The sequence below is a fragment of the Piliocolobus tephrosceles genome, chromosome 14 (genome assembly GCF_002776525.5).
Source record: "Piliocolobus tephrosceles isolate RC106 chromosome 14, ASM277652v3, whole genome shotgun sequence".
NCBI classification, from domain to species: domain Eukaryota; kingdom Metazoa; phylum Chordata; class Mammalia; order Primates; family Cercopithecidae; genus Piliocolobus; species Piliocolobus tephrosceles.
Window position 1 is genome coordinate 27944592 of NC_045447.1, and position 24886 is coordinate 27969477.

Below are 24886 nucleotides of genomic sequence, written 5' to 3' on the forward strand. Positions count from 1 at the left end.
CTTTTCAACTTTGCTGTAACTCTTTAAAGACTTGGCACCCCACCATTTAACTAACCTAGTCTGACAAGCTCAGGCCAAACTTGGGAGAACTCCAGGTATTTGCATTTTTCTGTTGTTGTTGTGGAGTCAGGCTCAGGTGGCACTGATTCCTTCACATTGGACAACACTGCTAATGCTTCTCATTAAAACATGGAAGAATGGGCAAAGAATAGAATTCTCTTGAGACTTTTTTATTTTCTTTTCTTTTGGTGATGGAGTCTCGCTCTGTCACCCAGGCTGGAGTGCAGTGGCGGGATCTCGGCTCACTGCAACCTCCACCTCCTGGGTGGTTCAAGAGATTCTCCTGCCTCAGTGTCTTGAGTAGCTGGGATTACAGGTGTCCACCACCACACTCAGCTAATTTTTGTATTTTTAGTAGAGATTTGTTTCACCATGTTGGCCAGGCTGGTCTTGAACTCCTGACCTCAGGCGATCCGCCCACCTGGGCCTCCCAAAGTGTTGGGATTACAGGCATGAGCTACCGCGACTGACTTAAATCTTTAATACTTTCTATCATAATTTGTAGTTTGACCACACTTGAAATTATTTTTTTTAATCCTTTCAGATTCAGCAAACATGGAAAAATATGATTATCTTATGTTTATATGCTGGATGCTTGCTTTGGAGAAATATGCAGCATCTAAGTTATATATAATCCACATTTTATAAAAACCCATTGGATGAGGGTGATGTTATTTTAAAAAGATTTAAAGGGCTAAGGAATCATATGGAAGATGAATTCAGTTTTAATGGCTATACGAAGTTTAAGGAATATTTTATAAGAAATGGGCTTATGTGGAAGAGAATGAAAGGTACTTGGCAGTTCAGCTTATCTTTTCTTTTTCCTCCTAGCTTTATTGATGCATAATGACAAGCAAAACTGTATTTAAGGTCTACTTATGATGATGATATACATATATACTGTGAAATGAGTACTATTAACTATCATCACCATGCTGTGCGTTAGATCCCCAGAACTTACTCATAACTGGAAGTTTGTACCCTTTGACCAGCGTCTTCCATTTCCCCCACCAACTCAGCTTTTCTTACCAGTATATTAAATCAGTTGATTCAAATACATTTCAACATTATTTTTTGTAATTCAGTATATTCAGTCTTTCAGATTCATTTATTGTAATGTGAATATGTTATTACACTTGTTCTTATTTTTTGCTTAGAAATCAAGGGAAGAAAGATGAGATGCATGCTTTTTCTGTTTGTCTGAACTCTACTGAATTCCTGATTCATAGTAAAATATTTACTCAGGAAGTCCAGGTAACTATGGAGATTTTACTTAGTGTGTTTTGGTGCCAATTCATCAGTTGATTTTATTTTTATTTGTTGTTGAATATCTTCTTAAGCTAATTATTATATGGAAACCATCCAGGCCTCCAGGCTCCTGATCTGAGGCAAGGCAGGGGCAGGTCACACAGGCACAGGCAATGTTTGGCAATGTGTAGGTCCAAGCAGGTACTAGGCACAAGTGCTCAACGCTAGTACTAGAAACAGGTTGGGTCTGAAGGGGTTGGAGTCATGGGGTTAGGGTAGGTTCAAGGTAGACAAAGCCAGGAAGAGGCACAGAGCATGTAGATGCCTGGCCTAGAATTCCACAAAAGGCATTCTGGAGAGCCCTAAGAGAGAAGTGTAGACAAGAGTCTAAAGCTCCCAGGAGAAATTTATTTTCAGAATTGGAAGCATCAGTTGAACTTCTCTGATTGTTCAAGAGCATTTCAACACTCAAGCAGGGGTTTAGTCACCATGATCTTGGGAAAAAGTCCCAGCTTCTCTTTAAGCATTTGGCCATCTTAATTTGTGATTTAATTTAGCTTCGAAATCACAAATTCTCATCTGATTCAGGGATTAGGAACCTTGTTGAATACTATTTCTCTAGAAGCAAGAATTAGCCGAGGTCTCATGACGAAATGTATTCTTTCTACAAGAGATTTGTTATAAAACATATTTAACATTTGCTATGGACTGGATTTTCTCCCTAATATTCATGTTGGAGCCCTAACCCCCATGTAGCTGTATTTGGAGATAGGACTTTTAGGAGATAATTAGGATTAAATTATAAGTGTGGGGTGCTAATCTGGTAAGATTGGTGGCCTTATGGGAAGAGGAAGAGAGAGATCTTTGTCTCTATGCACATTCACCAAGGAAAGGCTATGTGAGCAAACAGTGAAAAGACAGCTGTCTGCAAGCCAAAAGGAGAACCCTCACCAGCAACCAACCATGCTGGCACCCTGTATTACATTTCTAGCCTCTAGAATTATGAGAAAATAAATTTTTGTTATTTAAGCCACCTAATCTATGAAACTTTTTTTTTTCCTTTTTTTTTTGAGACGGACTCTGGCTCTGTCACCCAGGCTGGAGTGCTGTGGCGTGATCTCAGCTCACTGCAAGCTCCGCCTCCCAGGTTCACACCATTCTCCTGCCTCAGCCTCCTGAGTAGCTGGAACTACAGGCGACTGCCACCATGCCCGGCTAATATTTTGTATTTTGTATTTTTTCGTAGAGACGGGGTTTCACCGTGTTAGCCAGGATGGTCTTGATCTCCTGTCCTTGTGATCTGCCCGCCTCAGCCTCCCAAGGAACTTTTTAATGACATTCTAAGCTAATATAATATTCCATTAATTTGGGTAGGGAATAAGAGTAGTAACTCTGTCCAGTAGCTGTTCAGCAGAAAATACACACTATCGTTTACCTGCCTTTCCTTTTTCCTTCTTCATCCTGTTTTAATGGCAGAATAACTCAGTGAGTAAAAATGTTTTAGTGAACACATCTTAAAGTGTTTAAAACCGTTGAACTTATTTAAAACTAATTGTTTTTATATGAAATACTGTTTATTATCTTTAAAAATATATCTCTATTATTGTTATTTTTAATAGAGAAGGGGTCTTGCTATGTTGCCCAGGCTGGTCTCGAACTGGGCTCAAGCAATCTTCCCAAAGTGTTGGGATTAGAGGTGTGAGCCACCATGCCTGGCCCTTGGTGTATTCTTATAAATGTTTAAAAAATTATTTTTGCAATCACATTATGGCAATATTTACATGAACAAACCCACTTGTATTTGCAGTTCCCTAATGAACATATTTGTTATTTAGTCATGTTAGTTTTATGGCCTATTTCTATTATGTTCTATTTTATGGTCTGCTTTTACCTAGAAGTAACAAATGTGTGTTCTTATTTCTACTGATCGTTTTTAACCCACTGTTATATAAGGCAATATAGTCTGAATCATATTTTTAATAGCCTGATAATAATCCATTAAGCTGTTAAACTGTTCATTAAACCATTGCCCTATTTTTACAGTTTTATTTCCTTTGTACTTACTGTTTTAAAAAGCATTGTACTCAACAACTTTTACGTAATTTCTGTAGACTGATTAAGAGTTAGATCACTGATTTGAAAGTAGTAGTATTTGGTTTCCAAGTCAATTTTAAAAGGTAGTTTCAAAACTTGACTTTCAAAAGTAACACCTGTTTGTGTTCATTTTAGAAAACAAAGAAAAACATAAAGAAGAAGAAGGAAAAAGTACCCATACTCCCCACCTAGAGAAAGCCATTGTCAAGTTTATGGGATATTCCCTTCTAATATTTTCTCTGTAAATTTTATCTAGTTGAAATCCTACTGGGCATAATCAGTACTTTGTCCTTTCTCTTAATAGTATGCAGTAAATAGAAGTGATGTTAATTCCATTCAGCTACTGCTATACTGAACTCACTTCAGTGAACATCTTTGCAAGCCTATTTTTGCATTTCGGGTAATTTCTTTAGAGTAGATTCCTAGTAATATAATGTGCTGCCTTAAAAGGCAAGGATGATTTTTATGACTAGAGATAGAAATGATTAAATTGATTTCGAAAACAATGATAATGGTTCATACTCCTACCAGCAGAGTTTGAGAAAAACTTAAAGATGGAAATTAGTATAAGTGAAATGTGGATTTGTAAAACTTGGAAAATGATTAGAGCAATGGGAAACTTTAATAATAATCTGTCGTGGATGACATTGACTAGACCTCATTGGCGGATGTTCTCTCCACTGTGGTGATATCCTTCACTCATCCACAGTTTTGTCTTCTAACAGAGAACATTATGTTTCAAGCTTCCCTTAGTTTTTATGTCCTTTAATATGCTGTGAAAAGGTTTTTTTTTTTTTTTTTTTTTTTTTTTTTTAAACAGAGGCTTGCTCTGTCGCCAGGCTGGAGTGCAGTGGTGTGATCTCCACTCACTGAAACCTCCGCCTCCTGGGTTCAAGCAGTTCTCCTGCCTCAGCCTTCCTAGTAACTGGGACTACAGGCGTGTGCCACCATGCCCAGCTAATTTTTGTATTTTTAGTAGAGATGGGTTTCACCATGTTGGCCAAGATGCCAAGATGGTCTCGATCTCTCACTCATGATCTGCCTGCTTCCGCCTCCCAAAGTGCTGGGATTACAGGCGTGAGCCACTGCGCCCAGCCAAGTTTTGTTTTTAACTGTATTCACTGCATCAACTGATGGTAGGGTATTCCTGATGAGTATACTTCTGTGAAATAACTGGTTAACTACTAGAAAATGGAGCAAGTACTCTAAAAATGGATAGCAAAGAATTAAAAACTAAATTGTAATTTTATCTGTGCTGGTTTAGTGTTTATTTGGCATATTTACCCCCATAAGCTTAATTTTCTTCTAGATGCCATTGATAGTACAGTCAGACACCACTTCTGTGCCTTGGGGAAATAAAGTGAGCTTCCTTAGGAGGTAATAGATTTGCAATTTCACCCATTACTGGAAGTAGTCATATGTAGTCCAATTAAATTTGACATCTAATTAGTGATCACTTATTAGACCCTGGAGATACAGAGGTGAGCAACATGGAGGCCCACTTTCAAAAAACTCAGACTCGAGGGATGGGAACTGAATGAAGATACCATGTGATAAATGCAATGTTAGAAGTTAGTTGCATGTCTATTTTCCTATTAAATATAGTGAAGTTTAATAAGCATAGGAAGGAAATGGGGTAAGAGGAAGTGAGAGTGTGAATTTAAGCAGAGACCAAGACCAAGGCCCACCTTAGGGTGCTATTCATGTATTAGACAAGGGCCACACGTTTTGCTGTTCTTCCTCGTAGTTGACATGAAGAGGTGACTCGATGAGCTGTGTTACCGTGAAGATAAGGACTAACCAGGGGGGACAACTCTTCATGTGCTGGGAGGAGATGGGATTTTATCCATGGTTCTCCAAACATTAGATACTTTAATGTAATGAGTCGTGTTTCCAAATAAAATCTTACAATGAATGTGACAGTGGGGTTAAAAAAATTGTATTGCTCAATGTAGGTTAATGGCATAATGCCAGTTGCTTATCTCAGAAAAGCCATTCTGTAAGAGCCAAAGCAAGACAGTTCAGACAACCAGCTCACTGCTGGCTCTGTCCAAGGATAGACATTCCATATTCTTTGTGGAATGCTGAATTAGATACTTTTCAGGATGTTCCCTATGAATATTACTTCATCCAAAAGGATATTTTTGATAAGAACTGAGTAGCAGTGAGTTCAAGGTTATTAAGCTCAGTACTGCATCCTCTCTTTGTGGTCAGTTAAGTGTAGGTTCCTGTGCTTTAAGCGCTGGCTTGACTGAAGATAGCATGAACAAAGATCAGCCTATGAGCACGGATTTTCTGGAGTCTTTTTGCTTCAGGGAGTAGAAGGAAGAGAAATGAAGGCTCCGATGCCTTTGGCCAGAGTTTGCAAGACTGGAAGTCTATGTGCTAAATGAATTTGGCTCCACATACAATTTATTTGCTCAGGTCAAGTTTCAAAAGTCAACATAGACAGGTGGGCATTGTGATTGTTCTTCGTGCAAGTGTAGTTTCTGTATCATGGAAGTTGAAGGTCTGTTTTCACTAGGCACTTCATGTATTTATGATACCTGGTTGGTCCCTGTGGGTATTTGTGTTTGTGACATTTGCTGGTATATGGTCACAGTATAATGATGTATGTGTAAGTTCAGAAGCAGCATAGAGGTGGCGGTGATTAATCCAGGTGGGGAGTAGGACCCATAAAAGGCTTCATTGAAAAGCTGTGACTGGAAAGATGAGTAGGTATTTGCCAGGCATGGAATTTGGACAAGGGATGGTATTCCAGGAAAAGCCAAGTGCATATGCGAAGACAGTTGTGTGGATTAGCATTATATGTCAGGGGATTTCTGAGTAGATCCAAAGTGCTGGGGCTTAACAAGCAAGGTGAGTTATAGCCTAAGCCAGAAGTACGTGAAGGACTCAGTTTGCTGTACATGAGGAGGCTGGGCTTGGGGCAATGGGGAACCGTGGAAAAGGTTTAAAACAGATCATTGCCATACTAGATTTCTGTTTTAGGCAGATTATTCTCCAAACACCCGAGAGAAATAGTTGCAGGTAGAAGGGACTAGAATAGCTTTTTTTTTTTTTTTAAAAAAAAGTTATTTATGAAAACATCTTTATTTTTCCTATCAGTAGTTTTCCCAAGTGTAAGAATTACTTCCTATTGTCAAAAAAGAAATACACACATAAAGTTAAAAGCAAGGTTTGGAAAAGAAGAGAAAGGTGGAATGTTGGTTCTCTGAAATTATTTGTGTTTACAAAAATGATACTTGTGTTCAGTATCACAGAAACATTTAATTGAAAAAAATTACCCATAATTATATTATTGAGAGATATCCATGACATATCATTCTAGGTGACTATTGCTGTTTTTTAAATCCCAAATTAAATAGCTTTAAGCAATAATTTATTATTATCTTTCACTGTACTGGGATGAAAGGTCAGGCATTGAGGAAGGGCTTGGTTGATACCACTGGCGGTGGAAGGTTAGAGGGGTCCATGATTATCGCTTTCCTTGTGGACTCCACTGAAATTATGAGGAGGACAGCAGGGTATGAATTTTTTTACACCCTTTATTTGCATCTATTGAGATGATCATGTGTTTTTTAAAAAATTATTAATATACTTTGTATGTATCAAAATATCACTATGTACCCCAGAATATGTGCAACCATAATTTTTTAATAAGAAATTTAATATTTTCAATTGACAAATCAGAATTGAATGCATTTATAGGTACAATGTGATGTTTTGATCTATGTACACAGTGTATGATTAAACTAAGCTAGTTAACATATCCATCACTGCACTGACCTATATCATTTTTTATGGTGAGACATTTGAAATTTAGTCTTATTTTGAAATACAGAGTGCATTATTATTGACTCTAGCCACTCTGCTGTGCAGTGGGTCTCAGAAAGAAGTTATTCCTCTTATCTGTCTGAAACTTTGTACCCTTTGATCAACAACTCCCTATCTCCCACCCTGCTGTTCGTCATCCCTTGCCTGCAGACTCTGGTGACCATCATTCTACCCTCTACTTCTTGGTTCAACTTTTTAAGATTCTACCTGTAAGTTGAGATCATATAGTACTGGGATATCTTAAGAGAGATAATTAGGGCTTGAGTTAAGGCAGTAACAGTGGGTTTGGAGGGAAGAAGGTAGATACGAAAGACATTTAGGAGGAAGAATTGATACAACTTGGCTATTGAATAGATATGGTGGGTGAGGGAGAGGGAAGAGTGATGGTGAATGGATGGCAATGCTATTGAATGAGACAAAGTAGGAGAGAGTAACAAGGACCTGGGAAGTGTATTTATATTAGATTGCCAGGGCTGCCTTAAGGTCCCATGGACTGGATGGCTGAAACAGCAAAAATTTATTTTCTCATAATTCTGGATGCTGGAAGTCATAGAGAATTGTGAGGACTGCTTTCTTCTGAGGCCTCTCTCTTTGCCTTGTATGTGATGATCTACTCCCTACGTCTTCATGTGGTTTTTTCCTCTGTACTTGCCTTTGTCCAACTTTCTTCCTCTTATAAGGACACTAGTCATATTGGATTAGGGCCTACTCTAATGACCTCATTTTAACTTAATTACCTGTTTATAGACCCTGGCTCCAAATGTGGTCACATTCTGAGGTACTGGGAGTTACGACCTCAAAATATGAATTTCTCGGAGGGACACAGTTTAGCCTAGAATAGGAAGGATGAGGAGTTTGGTACATGTTGAATTTGCAAACCCTATGGAGTATGTACTATAATGCATTTGGATATGTGAGAACACAGCCCAGAGAAGAACTCCAGATTTGGTATTTAAAACCATGGGCGTGGATAAAATTGTCTTTGCCAGTAATACCCAACCTTGGCTTATTTTAAGAACACCTGGGGGAGCTTTTGAAACATACCATGTGCAGGGGGCTCACTTCAGGCCATGACTCAGTCTTTGAAAGAGAGGCCAGGGCAGACACATGGTCATTTTAATGTGATCCAAGGTTGAGAGGATGGGTCTAGGGTAAGTGTAGAGAAGAGATCTGAAAGAATGGCTTGGATCATTTAAGTCATGGTTGGTAAGAGAGAGAAGGATGGGAAGGATGGGGGTTTTTGGGGTTTCTTGCCTGATGTCCATCCACTTCTCCATGATGGATGTGCAAACTGGGGAGTTTCTTTGAGGAGATTTAAGGCTTGGAAGAGGTGCTGAGAGAAATGGCAGCATTGATGGCTTCTCTTTGTGGGCTCATCTGAGATTAGAACGCATTGATTAATAGTGACAGCTTTACCTTGTCCTTAAGTTTTCCCCACGAGGCCTCTGGAGGCTGTGAATGGGAGCAGAACAGGCAGTTTGGAGTTTAACCATGATTGCGGTGTTAAAGGGCAGATTGACAGAAAGGAGCATGGATGGTAGGTAGCAGGCTGGTGTGAGGGGAGCCCAGAGGGCTGACCATGGTATTTAGGCTGGGCATTGTGAGAATTGACCTTGGATGGGGCTGTTGAACAGGAAAGAACGGAAGGAGCAGGAGGCTGGGTATTTTGGAGGGCTGAAATAGTGCGTGTGAGCGCAAACAGCTGCATAGAGGTACAGTTTCAGATATAAAGGGGGATTTTGAAGTGTCACAGGCAATTCTGAGGGATGAAGGGCTAAGCGGTATAGTCAGTTCAGAAACTAACTTGACAGGTCAGACTGCTGGGTGTGATGAAATTGCCCTTGATAATGACTTGCTTGATGATTGAGTTGTTTGCAAGAGGGAATGAAGGTTGGGGAAATTTGCTAGATAACCTTTAAGGTTTCTTCCAGCCTCAGGATTTAACAAAATGTCATTGTTTTGTGCCAAGCTCCTTGATCTCCCTTTTTTTCTTTTTCTTTTTAGAATCAGAAGAATAGAGCAATCTGAAAAATGCCATCTAAAAATCCAGTTCTTATTGATCCCATTGTAATTGTAAATGTTTGACAGGTTATAGCCTCTTTAAATGCCTTTGGAATCCATTAATGCATGTTTCATAGAGTTCACACAGGGTAAAGTGGTACTTTGGTCAGAACATGCTTTGCTGAATGTCACTGATTTGTCTCTGCCACACAGCTGGCTTCTGAGGCTTATAATGGGCAATCAGGACAGGAAGGAGTTACTTAAGTTCTTTTTAAGGTAACATTAATTGGATTCATCTTTTACCACATGGTGAGGATCATGGTTATTACATTTACCATTTCGGGTTTGGTGTTTAACCTCTTTATTGTGGATTGGTTGGTTCTGGACATTTTCAGATTTAGTTTTGTGGTAGGATGTTTTGTCTGTAGTTTGCATGTGTATTTAGAACTGGAATGAAGTGTACTTTATAAAACTGTGACCCCAACAGCAAAAAGGATTTTACAAGCACTTTTGGCCTTCATTGTTAGAGTGTCTTCTTGTTCTATGAGGACATAAATTTGACCTCATCCTGGAATTAAAAATAAATCCTTGAATGTATTTTTTGGTGTTCTTGCTACAGCAAATGCAGATATCAGCGACTTCCGTGATGAGTTTCCTTATTTAGGGGAGAACATTTTCTAAATCACATAAAGCTTAACATTAACAGAAGAAAATTTGAAAATTAAAATTATGAGAGTGAAATCCTAGACCTTTCACAAAGTTACAGGCTGAATCCAGCTGTTCTACCCTGACCAGTGACAGGAATTCCTCCTTACTATTACTTGAAATTTTCCTTCCTTCTTCCTCTCCTCTCTCTTTCCTTGCCTTTTTCTCTCCTGTCTTTTGGCATATTTCTCTCAATTAAACAGTTTCTTAGTCTTTTACCACCAACCTCAAAGAATCAAGTGTGAATGAAGTAATTGCTTTATTTTAGGCTCTTTATTTTGCCCCATCAGCCCCATTTAAAACTCTGTCTCATCCTCCTACCACATCCCAGATAATGTTCTCTTCTTTAGGGGACAAGCTTGGACTGGAACTGAAAGATGTGATTACCTTGGTCTCGTTCTAATCCCAGCTTTACCATCAACTGAGACCAACCCAGATTCACTTCCACTTTTGTGGACTGCCAGGACACTGAGTGTGTGTGTGTGTACAAGTGTGTGCGCATGCATGTGCATATTTGTGTTTGTTAAAACAATAACAATTTGGCAAGCATAGGGTAAGGCATTGGTTCTCACTGTTTACTGTCATCAGAAATGCCAGAGGTGTGTATTTAAATGCAGAGTTTTCAGCCTGCTCACAGTGTTCACGATTCAGACAACTTGGGAAGGATCTAGGACTCTGCATTTTTTGTTTGTTTGTTTTTGTGAGACAGGGTTTTGCTCTGTTGTCCAGGCTGGAGTGCAGTGGCATGATAACTGCTCATTGCAGCCTTGAACTCCTAGGCTCAAGCAATTCTCTTACCTCAGCTACCTGAGTAGCTGGGACCACAGATGTGCACCACCATGCCTGGCTAATTTTTAAATTTTTTTGTAGAGACAGGGTCTTGCTATGTTGTCCAGCCTGGTTTTGAACACCTGGGCTCAAGTGATCTTTCTGTCTTGGCCTCCCAAAGTGTTGGAATAACAGGCATGAGCCACTGTGCTTAGCCGAGACTCTGCATTTTTGACAGACAACTGGTGGGCCACATGTTCTTTGAGTAACAGTGGATTTGGGGGCTTCAGTTATTATTTTCCATCTCACTGTACAGCATTTTTCAAAGTTGGGCCAATTTGAAATGGCGATTTTATCAAACTGTAGGCAGTTTTTTTTTTCCCATTATAATGTGCTCTCTAAACACCTCATATCCAAACATTAAGAGCAAGTGGGTTTCATCATATTCTGGACTGGTCAGAACTAGCCAGCAAGGGTACCATATTGTGTTTTAGGTGTCATCCTTGAAGGATAGAATAAATCAACTGTCGTGTTCTCAGTGAAAAGTGGAAAGAAGTTGTAAAGGATCTGCAAATAGAATTATAAGATAGAGGAAAGAAAGAAAAAGACAATCTGATCTCTATCTTCATCGACCAGATAAGCTTTGAAGTGTTCAACGAATGGGATTCAGTTTGGTTACAAAAGAGTAGCTGGGCCCCAGGGATGGGTTTTTCAGTTCAGATAATCTGAACTACATTTGAGAGAGAATTTCTAGAAAACTCTCTGTCCAAGGACCTCATGACTGGCCTTGGAAGGTAGTGAGCTTCCCGTTATTGGAAGTGTTCCAGCAGACATCATAGAGAATAGATTCTGCAGTGACTAAAGGATTGGATAAGATGTAGAACTAGATGACCTCAGAAGTTTTCTTCCAATCATGAGATGCTATAAATTTTATGAACAACACACTTAAAATAGCTTTAAGACACTACACGAATTCAAGGCTGAAATAAGACTAGTTAAACTATAGTCAGTCAATTGATTATTAAAACCAAGCACAGACTTACACCCGCTACACACACTTATGCCCACAAATGATAAATGCCAGGATAGTTTGGATTGCCTTTGAAGTTTATTATTTGCAGGTGTAGAAGCTCTTAAGTTTTAGTTTGTAGTGTTTCTAAAAGTGAGGCATTCTCTTGAACTGTCTTTGATGATTTGATGTTTATACATTGTGTCTGCTGTGAATTTGGAAAGCACTGCAGAATCACTTTTTCAAAGATCAGAGGAACGTGGGATAGAATAAATTAAGTTTTTGGCTAATATTTGATATTCTTCTTTAGGGATCTGCTTTCAGAGATCTGTTTCTGGAAGGAAAAGGGAAGTCATGACATTTTATGTGAACTCAACTGGGCAATGTGAAGTTTTCCTATCATTAGCTAATAATATACATTTAAAGTCACATGGAAGTGTGTTGCCTGTGATCTGAATTTTTATTCCTAAATAAATTAGAGATTAAAATCTGTGGTTTCCAGTTCAAGGGTAGTATACCAAAAAAATTTGTCTGATGTGGGTTTTTATGTCATTAAGAAAAGTGGCAACAGTTAAGCATTATTGGCTTTTCCCTTTTTCTTGGTTGATTGGTTCTTTTCCCTTATCTTGAAGGGCAGTAGTAAATGTTGACTTTTTGCCTCTCATTCACCTCAACGATTGTACATTTTAACATGTTTTAAGATAGGTGGCTTTAGCCCCTATCTTATTTTCCTTGTCCTCTTGGCTTCCACTGCTCTGGTTCCCAAGAATCAAAATTGAGGCCAGATGTGTGTTAACATCAAGAAACTGACTGGCTCTCTTGTTCTCTCCCTCCCCAGATATTAATGCAAGAAGGGAACTAGGACACCAGGAACAGCCACTGTTAACATTCTCCTGTAATTTCTGTCTGTTATTCCTCTGCAAGACCTTTATGAGAGCTGCATGTATTTTTGTTCTGTGTTTTAAAATTTTAACATTTAGAGGCAGTGCTTTCCCTTAACATTGTAAGTCTCTGAAAACATTGTATATAAATATATAGATATATTGCATTTTTGTTTTCAATTTTAAAATGGGATTTTATTGCACAAAGTTTTGTACACAATTCTAAGGCCAACTGACCTATCTATGTATCTACACATATATTTATCTTTTCCTAATTGTGAAATGATAAATGAAAATAGGTAAAGTATAAACTATATAAACAACAAAAACAAACGAGAATTTGTAAAATATAAAAATCATGGTAACTTAGCGTCCATAATAAAATCTCTATTAATGTTTTTAAGTACCAAGTCTTTTCCCCTCCATATTTAGACATGTAATTTATTCAATTATTGATTAGAAATTATAGGTAAAAATCATCCAAATCATGCAAATTCTCAAAAACTAGAAATAGCAGCTGTTAACAGTTTTGGTATATGTCCCTTCATATACTCAAATATTTATATGTATATATATATATATATATATATATATATATGCCCAGTATTATTTTCTATTAATTTTTAAATAACTTTTTTTTTTTACTATAAAAGTGATTCATATATAATTCAGAACCCCTGGAAATTATAAAAATTTAAATTAAAAATGGACTGAAATATTTCCACTCAAACATAAACCAATCATTTTTACCAGTTCTTCCAAATATGTATACTTATGTCTGTAAACCCCACACTTTTCAAAAAATAAAAATGACACAAGTATATGTTGGTTTGTGGCTTTTAAAAAAATATTTAGGAATGTGTCAAACATTTTTATGTCAATAAAGGCTCAATAAAATTTGTTTTGGTATGAATTCTTTTTTTTTAAATCTCATTCCTGACTCTAAACCTCACTTTGAGATTTCCCGTCTGTGCCTCTGTGTAATTTGTTTGTAGTGATGGTCCAGTTTACTAATTTATCTCCTCAGTTGCACTTAATCAACTGTATTACCTACTGAATTTCTAATTTGAAATACTGTGCTTTTATATTTCTAGGAACCCTGTTTCTATTTTTATTTTAGGAACTCTGTTTATATCTTCTTAAAAGTTGTGTAGTCATTTTTAATATCCTTTAATATGTCCTCTTTTACTCCTAAACCTATTAAACATTTTTATTTTATAGTCTGTATTTGATAATCCTAGTATCTGTAGACTTTGTAAATCTGTTTCTGCTATTTGTTCTTTTTGATGACTCGTGTAAATGTTGACTTGTTTCTGTATGTGCTTTGCGATCCCATCCCACTCCCCACTCTCCCAATGTAAGCTCGTGTTTCTAGGAACTTTTTCTCTGGGAATTCTTTGAGAGCTTAAGGTGAATCAGTTCAGAAAGAATTTGTGTTTTCTTCTGTTTGATGCATTAAAGACACTCTCAACCCATGTCCACATCAGATTGAATTATTAGCTCGAGGTTTTTGGGTGGCTACACCAGCAGTATGAATTCAGGTCATCCCCAGTTTATTAAGGGCAAGTGTCCGGATATAAATTCTCAGGGGCGACTCTTTCCTACCTAGATCCATGTGTGAGACAGTCACATTTTCTGACCCTCTCCCTGTGTGACATGGGTCAGTATTTGTATTATTAGTTCAGCTGTTAAGGGTAGGATGTCCCAGCTTTTTGCAGAGGTCTTTGATCTGACTTCCATTTTTCACTTGATTTTTGCTTTTAAAGCCAAAACTCAAATTCACCTGGGATTATTGGGTTATAATCGGCTGACAGACTCCGTTTTTTTTTTTTTTTTCCTCTTTTCCCAGTTGACTTCTTGACTTATATTTGTTTCTTGGGAGATTCATGACTTTTGCCAAGTTGGGTAAGCATTTACAGAGGTGGAGGTGTGTGCTTGTGTATGCATACACATACAGCAGTTTTACACGTTTTTGTGCTAGGAGAGTTTTCACTGTATTTTGCTCTTAGTATTCTGGGAAAAGACATCTATAGTGTGACTTTTAAAATAGTAGGACGTATTTTGTCCTTCAAATATATTGTTATTTACTTAATAACTTTTTTTTTTTTTTTTTTGAGACAGAGTCTTGTTCTGTTGCCCAGGTTGGAGTACAGTGGCACAATCTTGGCTCACTGCAACATCCACCTGACAGGTTCAAGTGATTCTCCTGCCTTAGCCTCCCGAGTAGCTAGGATTACAGGTACCCACGATCACGCCCAGCTAATTTTTGTATTTTTAGTAGAGATGGAGTTTTACCATGTTGGCCAGTCTGGTCTTGAACTCCTGAGCTTGAGTGTTCTGCCTGTCTTGGCCTCCCAAAGTGCTGGGATTACAGGTATGAGCCACCACACTCGGTCTCTTAAATTAATACCACTTCTTGAAACCTTAAGGTTGCTTTCAATTTCACAGATAGAGTTTTGTAATGATTGTCCCCAATAGGTATGTTAGCACAGATTGCTGATTCTTTTCCAATGATAAACATCTTGAAGTAGAATTGCTAGGTCAAAGGGTGTGTTTGTCTGGCTTTTGATACATATTGCCAAAATCATCCCTCAGGGACAGGATGAGGTTGTTCCATACTGAAACCCCTGATCACAATGCACAAAAGTCCAGCAACTTCATTAACCTGAATATTATAAATTTAGAAACATTATCAATGTGTTGGGGGCATTTTATTTTTAAAATTAGATTATTTAATCACTTGAAGTTAGGCACAATTTTTTCTTATGCTCATTGATCGTTTGTATTATTTCTCATAAATTTCCTGTGGATGTTTGTCAACCATTTTTCTATTAGGATGCTCATCTAAAAATTTACTTGTTTAAGCTATATATTTAACACATATAATTTTCTTTTTTAAAACTTTAAGAATGTTAACAGTTTATGATGTGATATAAAGCATTTTTTTATATATGCATTTGTTTAATATAATGAAGCTTTAAATGTTTAGGGTAGTGTATTAGGCCATTTTTATACTATTGTAAAGAAATACCTAAGACTAGGTAATTTATGAAGAAAAGAAGATTAATTGGCTTACAATTCTGTGGGCTCTACAGGAAGCATGGTGCTGGCATCTGCTCAGCTTCTGGGGAGGCCTCACAAAATTTACAGTCATGGCAGAAGGTGAAGGGTGAGCAGGCACCTCATGTGGTGAAAACAGGAGCAAACAAGCACTACTGAAAGAGAGAGAGAAAGGGAGAGAAGGAGTGAGTTAGTTGGGGTGAAGTGACACATGCTTTTAAATGACCGTATCTTGAGAAAATTCAGATCATTTATCACCAAGAGGATGTTCCAGAACCATTCATAGGGATCTGTCCCCGTGATCCAAACACCTCCCGTCAGGCCCCACATGTAACACTGGGGGTTATATTTCAGTGTGAGATTTGGGTGGAGACAAATATCCAAACTATTTTAGGTAGTTACCTTTATCAGTCTTTTCTTTGGCCTTATGCTAAAATAGCCTCCTCTCAATCTGTGACTGTATAAACATTCTACTATATTTTCTTCTGGATCTCTTAAGGCTTTATTTTTCATACTTAATTCTAATGCATAAAAATTTGTTTATGTGCTGTAAAGATTTATACCTTATACCCCTGTGAATTTATTTGAGTTGGCTTGCCTGTGTACCAATTTGAGGTGTGATTTGGATCAAGCCAAATCATTTGGGATTTTTTTGTGTGTTTTGAGTCTGTAACTTTTGAATATGTAATTACCATAGCATGGAATTGGTAATATAGATATTTGCACAGGTAATGGTGAACTCCAAATTCATGATGGAACAAGCAGGTGAGTGTGTTGTGTGTTAAGGAAGAAGGAATAAGGTAAAGGATGTGCCAAGACAGAAAGTTAATTATAATGCTTAACCTTTAGGGAGCATTTCCTCAACATTTTGTATATGTTTCTTTTTCTTCCTAATGGCCATTGGGAATGGAATGTGTGGGATTGACTAGGAAGGCTCTTGTATCACCAGAATTTGCAGTGACTTGAGAAAGCTGGGAAGATTATATTACCAGCACTTTGTATCTTGTGTATAGCCTTTTGCATGCATGCATGCATGAATGAAGAAAATCACTGGACAGGAAATAGTTGTGTTAGAATACTTGAACTTTTGGGCAAACCAATTCTTCAGTTCATTTTTCATTTTTAGTGGCTGTATGCCTTCATTAATTCCTCCTTTTCTTGTTCAATTACCCTTTATTGAGCACTGTCTGTATTACCAGGCACACTGAGCATTAGGATAAAGAAATAATTATAGTGCTGGCTGTATCCTCAGGAAGCTCAAAGTCCAGCAGTTGTCTCATAACTGAATAGGGTGTAGTGTGATGAATGTTATGACTTATGTGCAAGGTACAGAGGTGATGGCATATAGCAGGGCACACCAATGCACTGCTGATGATGTGTGAGTGGCAGTGATTAAGAAGGAGACTCCTGAGACATCAGCTGGACATTGGAAGATTGAAAGATAAAGGGAGTTCATCTTGTGGCTAGGCAGTGGAAGAAGGCATTTTAATTGTGAAAACAGAATATGGAAGGCATGAAGTACCATGATGTTTTCTAGGAACTCCAGGTAGTTTTGTTGGTAAATAATGTAAGACTTGCTAGTGGATGAGGCAGAGGCTGGATCAGGGGTGGTCTTGTGGAATGTAAAAAGGAATCTGAAGTTTGCTTCCTCCCTCCTAATTCTTTTTTTTTTGAGACACGGTCTCTACTCATTGCTCAGACTGGAGTACAGTGGTGCGATCACAGTACACTGCGACCTCTGCCTCCTGGGCTTGGGTAATTCTCTCACCTCAGCCTCCTGAGTAGCTGGGACCACAGTCACACACCACCACACTTGGCTAACTTTTTTTCACCATGTTGCCCAGGCTGGTCTCCTGAGCTCAAGCAATCCACCTGCCTTGGCCTCCTACAGTGCTGGGATTATAGTCTTGAGCTGTCTTGCCAGGCCTTCCTCCCTGCCAATTCTTAACAATTGAAAGATTTCCACAGTTTTGTTAGATCATTGCAAGAGGTTAAATTGGAGAGAGACAGAGAAATGAAATGAGATTAGAGATAGAGACCCTTGCAATTGTCCAGGGGAGGTAACCTGAACTAAGCAAGTGACAGTGGGGGCTGGAGGAGAAAGAATTTTTTTTTTTTTTTTTGAGACTCTGTCACCCAGGCTGGAGTACAGTGTTGTGATCATGGCTCACTGCAGGTTCGACCTCCTGGGCTCAAGCAATCCTCCTGTTTCAGCCTTTTGAGTACCTGGGACCCCAGGCACACGCCATCACACCCAACCGTTTTTTTTTTTTCCTCTGTTTTTTTTTTAAAGATAGGGTCTCACTTTGTTGTCCAGGCTTGTCTCAAATTCATGGGCTCAAGTGATCCTCCCACTTTAGCCTCCCAAAGTGCTGAGATTATAGGCATGAGCCACCATGCCCAGCCAAGAATGGATTTGAATCTATTAAGTTCGAATGTTGGATTACGTTCTGGAATGGGGATGCATAATTAAGCATCACCAGACTGTAAGTGTCTGTGGAATTTATTGGTATGAATAAGATGGCCTAAGGAGAGTAAGCAGAAGTAGAATAGGAAAGGGCTAAGTACAGAGCTTGTGGGTAAGCCAACATTTCCTAGTCATCAGGGGAAGAAGGTCCTCCGAAGATGCTTAAAAAAAAGCTATCACAAAGTTAAATAATAATCAGGGGAGCATAGTGTCGTGAGTAGGGCAAAATTAAAATGAGTGATTAATGTTGCAAAATGCCAACAAAAGGTCAAGTAAGATAAGGACAGAGAAAGATCCTTTTTAGAGGACAGTGATCTTACAGTTTTGAGTTGGTGGAGGAAGCCATGGTTCATCATATAAAAATGTAAAAGCAATAAGCACTGTTTCTTCAGTATCCTGGGCCTTGAAAAGAGAGGATGAGGAAGAGGGACCGGAGAGAAGGAAGAGAAAGAAGTTGGGATCAAGGGAGTAATTTTTCTTTCTTGAATAGTAAACTTAGCGTGTTTATATTCTGAGGACTGGGAACTGAGAAGAAAAGAAAACTGAAGCCACAGAAGAGAGAATAATTGAATTAAGTAAACTGCAGTTCAAAACAAGATGTGGCCAGCTGAAGACTAGGATGAATGGGAGAGATGTCTTGCAAAGTCATTGTTAGCCAAAATTGACAGTGACTATCATTGGAGGATCAAGACATGCATTTCACAAATGTTTATGAGCACAAAGAACTATGGCAGCTGTGTACTGGGTGAAGGATGGAGCCTTGATTATGCCCTCATGGAATGATTAGTTTTTCTTAAGTCTGGGTTGTTGGGATGAACTTCATTGAAATAGTTAATGTGACTTTGACATTACTAACAGTATGAATATTACATGTTAGTTGGAGTAGTGGTCCAAGACATATATAAATCAGTTATTTCTGAGTTATGAATTCTGAGCCTAATTATTGTTACCATTATATTTTTGTTTCTGTGAGCCATATAAATCTGAGATACAGCTGGAGGTTTGGGAGAATTATTCCTAGAATATGTGGCTGCAGCATCTCCCCTTAACTCCCACAAAGCATGGTTTGGTTTTCATGGTCCAGCTCTGTGGGATGGTGGAGGAGGAAGTTCCTGACCTGGCCACACTGCATTGGCTCCTGGGTGACTGCCCTTTCTGTGATTGCAGCCACCACTTTTTAGTCCCTGAACCCCAAATAATAGGTCACCATACTTATCCTCCCTTCCCCAAAGAGAAGGAGATTTTTCTTCCAAAAAACAAAACTCTTTAGGGCATCCTCAGGAATGCCCATGTCTTTGTAACACTTTTAGCACCCAAGATAGCCCTTTGTCTTTTGGTTTGTGATTCACTCTATTAAGCAAATTACATTCATTGTCCCTAGAGAATGGGTTCTAAGTAGATTTGTGTGCCACCCTGCTGGTCTCACTCTTGTCTGCTTTTACTTGAGATGTGAGGGTGCATGTGTTGACTCTGTCTTACCTTGGAGTGTTCTGGCTTGCCTACTAAACTCCAGGGATAGGGAGAGCCATAATCCTCCCTTCTCTGTTTGTGACTGAATCTCTGTGGTTTAAATACGTTATGTAAAACTTACACATTTCAGCTGATTAATAAACAGCTATGCAGGAAATTCAATTCTGAGGCAATTTTAATGTAGTCATTGATAAAATACAAACTATCATAATAAAATGATTTAATTTACAGTTGATTCCACAGGATCAGGGGATTTCCATTTCAAATGGGATCCTGATGATCTGCCTGGATTCCCAGAATTTCTCATCTGGGTATACAAATTAGGTTTCTTGCAACCAACACTTCATATTTTATTTTATTTTATTTTTGTAGAGATGGGGTCTCACCATGTGGACCAGGCTGGTCTCAAACTCCTGGCCTCAAGCAGTTCTCCTGCCTCAGGCTCACAAAGTGCTGGGATTACAGGTGTGAGCCACCATGCCTGGCTCTCTTCATATTTTAAAGAGAAGTTACACCTACAGTGCTTTCGACTTTTGATGGACACATCTTTCTAGAGCATAGTTCTTGTATTTATCTTTTACTGAAAGTTGTAATTGCTTATATCCGTTAGCCTCAGCAGGAAAAATCCTATCTCTGGAGTTTTAGGTCCCTTGGTTTATCCTTATTTCGATTAGGAATAAGAGAATACCTACCTATTCAACTCTCAAACAACAATGAATATTGCACTGTGTTCATCCTCACTATCTCCCATTATTAGTTTATATTCTGGGACACTTTTTCTCTCTTTAAGGATAAGTTCATTCAGAAATATGTTCCCACATTGAGCCATACTTCTGGTTTTGTGTGATTAACTCTGGCACCCCATGAGTAGTGTCTGTTAAAATTAAATGCTTGTTTTGCCTCAAGAGAGCTAGAATACATATACATATTACTGTGATTTACTGTTAAGTGTGCAGATTGAGGTGGTTTAGAAGTTTAAAATTAGTTTCCCAAGGGAAATTTACAACAGAAGTATAATAGATGAATATGTGATTAGAACTGTATTCCTTTTGTAAGTAAATTAAACAGTTTTATTATGATAGCTTGTATTTTATCAATGACTACGTTAAACTTGCCTCTGGAATTGAATGTTCCTGTGTAGTTGTTATTAATCAGCTGAAACGTGTAAGTATTATATAAAGTAAAAAGAGCTATAAACAGAGGAGAAAGTCTCAAGATACAACTTTAAAAAACCACTGTTATTTCCAGGTAAAATATTTAATTTCCAAAGAAGGTTAGCATATATTAAAAGCTAAATCTTATTCTGCATTTTTGGCTACATTTATATGAATTTTTATATGGAAGTTTCTATCCAGGGTATTTATTAGTCATTTTAGAAGTTTTTATCCAGGGTATTTATTAGTCAGCATCTTATATGTTCTTTGAGAAGCTATATATATTCTTTTTTAAAACAGAATTCTAATTGAGCTTTTAATCTGTCTGCTGAATTAGGAACATTACATGACTGTCTTTGGAGGGGAAGGAAACCAGTGGTTAGTTTTAGGTATAAAAGAGATCTTCAAGCACGATATCAACTTTTTAACTTCTTGTTTCTGTATCATTTCAGGAGATAGAGGCAGCTTTCCCTACATTAGACTGTCAGCACAGAGTAACAGTAGAAGGGTTCAGAAATGAAGCTAAAAGGAAATAAGAGACCAGCATGATGCTGGAGTTCCCCTAGGCCGGTCAAATTATGTTCAGGCCTTTAATCCATCTGGATGTTAGTTCTGTTTATGATGTGAAGTTAGAGTGTCTGATTATGTACATTTTTCCTTTTGCCTTAGAACCATTTTTTTCCAGTCCCTTTGTGTTCCCACTGTAATGTCATGTGTATCATCTATGTAAGACTGTTTTGAGACCCTGTGTACCTTTGAATGTCTAGCCTAGAACAGTTGTCACATTACCTTCATTATATGGCTTTTTATATGTCTTACTCATTGGTAGGTCAAGTCTTCTACTTCTGTTCTCTTAATTTGTATTGGCTATTTTGGTCCTTAGCATTTCATTGGAAATTTTGGAGCAGGTTCATCTGTAGACTTTCTTGGACTTTGAATTTAAATAATCATTTTGATTACAAATAAGGAGAGTTTTGACTCTTTTACTCCTTGCATGTTATTGTTGTCTTGTTTCATTGAATTTACTAGCCTGTCTAGAACTGTGTTGAATAGTAGGAGTAATAGTGAGATTCTTGTTATTCCTGATATTGAAGAAAATGCTTCTAATGAGAACCTATTCCTTTTTGAGGAGTATTATTTAAAACAGCTTAATATTTCCATGTGTTTGATTTTAGCATATTAAAACATAGGAAATACACAGTGAACAAAAGGGGTTATTATGAGCTTAGCGTACTAGCTGTCTTAATGTTTTCATTGCTTTAGAGGCATTTAGTTAGATTTAATTCTGATTCCAAAATGACCGACCTCTCTGGAGACTGTATTTTGTAGGAGAGAATAAGAGTATTTCCATTTTAATTGAAAAGTGGCCAAGTGTCCTTCCACTTTGTAATTTTTGTGGACAGGATTCCAGCACCGTCCAACAGATTTTTGCGACAATGGAAAGTGTTGTATTTCTGCACTGTGCACGTAGAAGAGCAACTATCAAATTGGACAATGCGAGCCTAGACTTTGGAGTTCTAACCATGCCCCATTTACTAGCTGCCTAGTTTCTGCCTGGTTTCAGAAGGCTTATTCTTTTGGGCGAGCACAGCTCACACTGAGGCACGTGGCTGGGGGCGGTAGTGCAGTCCTTGCTGGACTGCAGCCATGGCTCTCCTTTTAGCTTGGTGCCTTTGTGCAAGTGACCAGCTGGCACCATTGACAAGGGTGATCCTGGTGACTACCTCTGGAGGCTCTGGGCCCTGACTGCTGAAACAGGAGAAAACCCTGGCCCCATGCCCCTAAGAAGTCACCTGATCAAAGTGGAGCCCGTTGTTTCCCCAGTCACAAGTCAATGCTAAGAGATTTGGCTAGTGACAAGGAAATTTTTCATGTTAGAATTCTTGTACCCAGCTCCTTTAGAACTGGACTACTGTTCTCCCATATTCAGGAGGCCATGAACTAACCAGTAGATTGTTTATTGTGCTTACTGATTTATGAAAAAACTTCTTTGTACAGAACTTCTGAAAGGGGTAAGAGAAAGGGAGAATAGCAGTGTTATGGACTGAAGATTGTGTCTCCCTGAAATTCATATGTTGAAATCTCAGTCCCCAGGGTGATGGTATTAGAAGGTGATTAGTTCATAAGGGCTCCGCCCTCATGAATGAGATTAGGGGCCTTATAAAAGAGACACTACACCCGGTGTGTTGACTCACACCTGTAATCCCAGCACTCTGAAGGCTGAGGCAGAAGATTTGTTTGAGCTCAGGAGTTTAAGACCAACCTGGGCAACACAGCTAGACCCTGTGTCTACTATTAATAACAATTTAAAAAAATTAGCCTGGCGTGGTGGTGTGTGCCTGTAGTTTCAGCTTCCTGAGAGGTTTAGGTGGCCAAATCACTTGAGCCTGGGAGTTTAAGGCTATAGTGAGGTATGATCGCGCCACTCCAGCCTGGGTGGCAGCAAGACCCTGTCCTAAAATGCTCTTAGGAGTTTCATTAAATGTGACCCCAGAAGAGCTCCCTAGCCCTGTTTCCACTTGTGAGGCTGTAATGAGAAGATCACAGACCACAACCCTGAAGAGGGCCCTCATCAGAGCCCAACTTTGTTGGCACCCTGGTCTTAGACTTCCAGCCTTCAGGTCTGTAAGAAAGAAATGTTTGTTGTTTAAGCCACCCAGTCTATGGTAGCTTTCATAGCAGCCTGAACTGACTAAGGCAAGTGGATAGCTGTTTGGTTGTTTTAGAAAGCAGGGCTGCGCAGTGTGGGGATGCTGTTGCTGCTCATTCCTGCTGATTCCAGTGTTCTGGAAAATGAGGTAGGGTGGGGGGAGGTCTGAACCTTCTAATTTATTTCTAGCTGTTCTTTTTTAGCAAGCAAAGCATTCATTGGACACCAATTGCTTTTAATTCAGTTCCATCTGCACTGTACTTAATAGATATTACTCCCAGGTTCTTATAAATGGCTGGCTGTTATTCTTGGTTTCTGAGCTATTTTGAGTTTTTGTCTTCATGTATATTTTGAGTGGAAATTGGATATGGACATATTGGGGAATTGGGGCTGATGTTGTCTTTATTCAGAAGTCACTTTATGACCATTTGTGGGATATATTAATTTCACCACAGCTTTTGATCTTAATAAAATGTCTCTAGGTTGAGGTGACTGATCATGAAGATTTTAGAATTTAATGTTTCTTAAGAGGATTGATACAGCCATCCAGAGAATAATGTAGTATATGGGAGTTATCTTTTGGCAGATCAAGTTCCATTTCCAAATGGTATAAAACCCACCTGTGTCCACAGCCTTATGCCTTGTTTTGAATCTATGATTTAATAACTTAAGAAACCTATCTATGCATTAGATATTGCCTTTCCGATAGAGCTATGGTGTGATCTTATGCTCATGAACAGAAAATGAATTTAAGAATCCTCAGACCTATTAGCCAATTCTTTTCTTTAAGGAGAACTTGCTATTGACTTTGTCAAAACTAAATCTGTTGCCTTGGGCAGCACCCTCCAAAATTCAGATTCAGATGGATTACACTAAATACCTTTATGCTACAGATCAAGTCATATAATGTGGAGGTACATTTGCAGCTCCCTTATTGTTGTAGATGCTTGCCGGGATGAAGTTCTCAAACTTAACATGCTCTTAGGAGTTTCATTAAACATGTGTGTGTATTTTTAATGTCCAAGATTTATAAATGGTAACACCTGCCCTCAATCTTTTTTTCCACTGGTCCACGGTGTTTTAGTTATAGTCTTTATTGAATAATTCAAAAGTTGTCTCCTAAAACAGTATTTCTGTCAGTCCTTATAATTGACCAAGTGGAATGGCCTTCAGTTTGGATGAAAGTCCAATTAATTAATTAATTAATTAAAATGCCAAATTTGTCTTTTATGCCAGGTATTAATAGCACTTAAAACTGTTTCTAATCAACAATACTAAACACTTAAGATACTTATCAGAGACTTTAGTCTTGAATTATATGTTATTTTAAATTATTATTTCCAGTTCTATTAAAGGCCATGTGAAGCCACTGATTTATTAAATGGACAGTTTAGTGAGTGGTTCTTAAAGTGTGGTCCCATGACCAGCACCAGCATCACCTGGAGACTTGTTAGTAAATGCAAATTCTTGGATCCACCCTGG

The 24886-nt window shown here is 38.4% G+C and overlaps 1 protein-coding gene across 7 annotated transcripts in view; it reads left to right on the forward strand.

Moving 5' to 3' along the window:
* LPAR1 (lysophosphatidic acid receptor 1) overlaps positions 1 to 24886 on the forward strand; it is a 175374-nt gene that overhangs the window by 16229 nt on the left and 134259 nt on the right. The window contains exon 1 of one of the 7 annotated variants that reach the window (XM_023202027.2): positions 23479 to 23552. The exons of the other annotated variants lie outside the window; for them this stretch is intronic. The gene's annotated coding sequence lies outside the window, so the exon portion shown is untranslated. Of the gene's footprint in view, positions 1 to 23478; positions 23553 to 24886 lie in introns of those variants that run through there. 7 annotated transcript variants of the gene reach the window in all.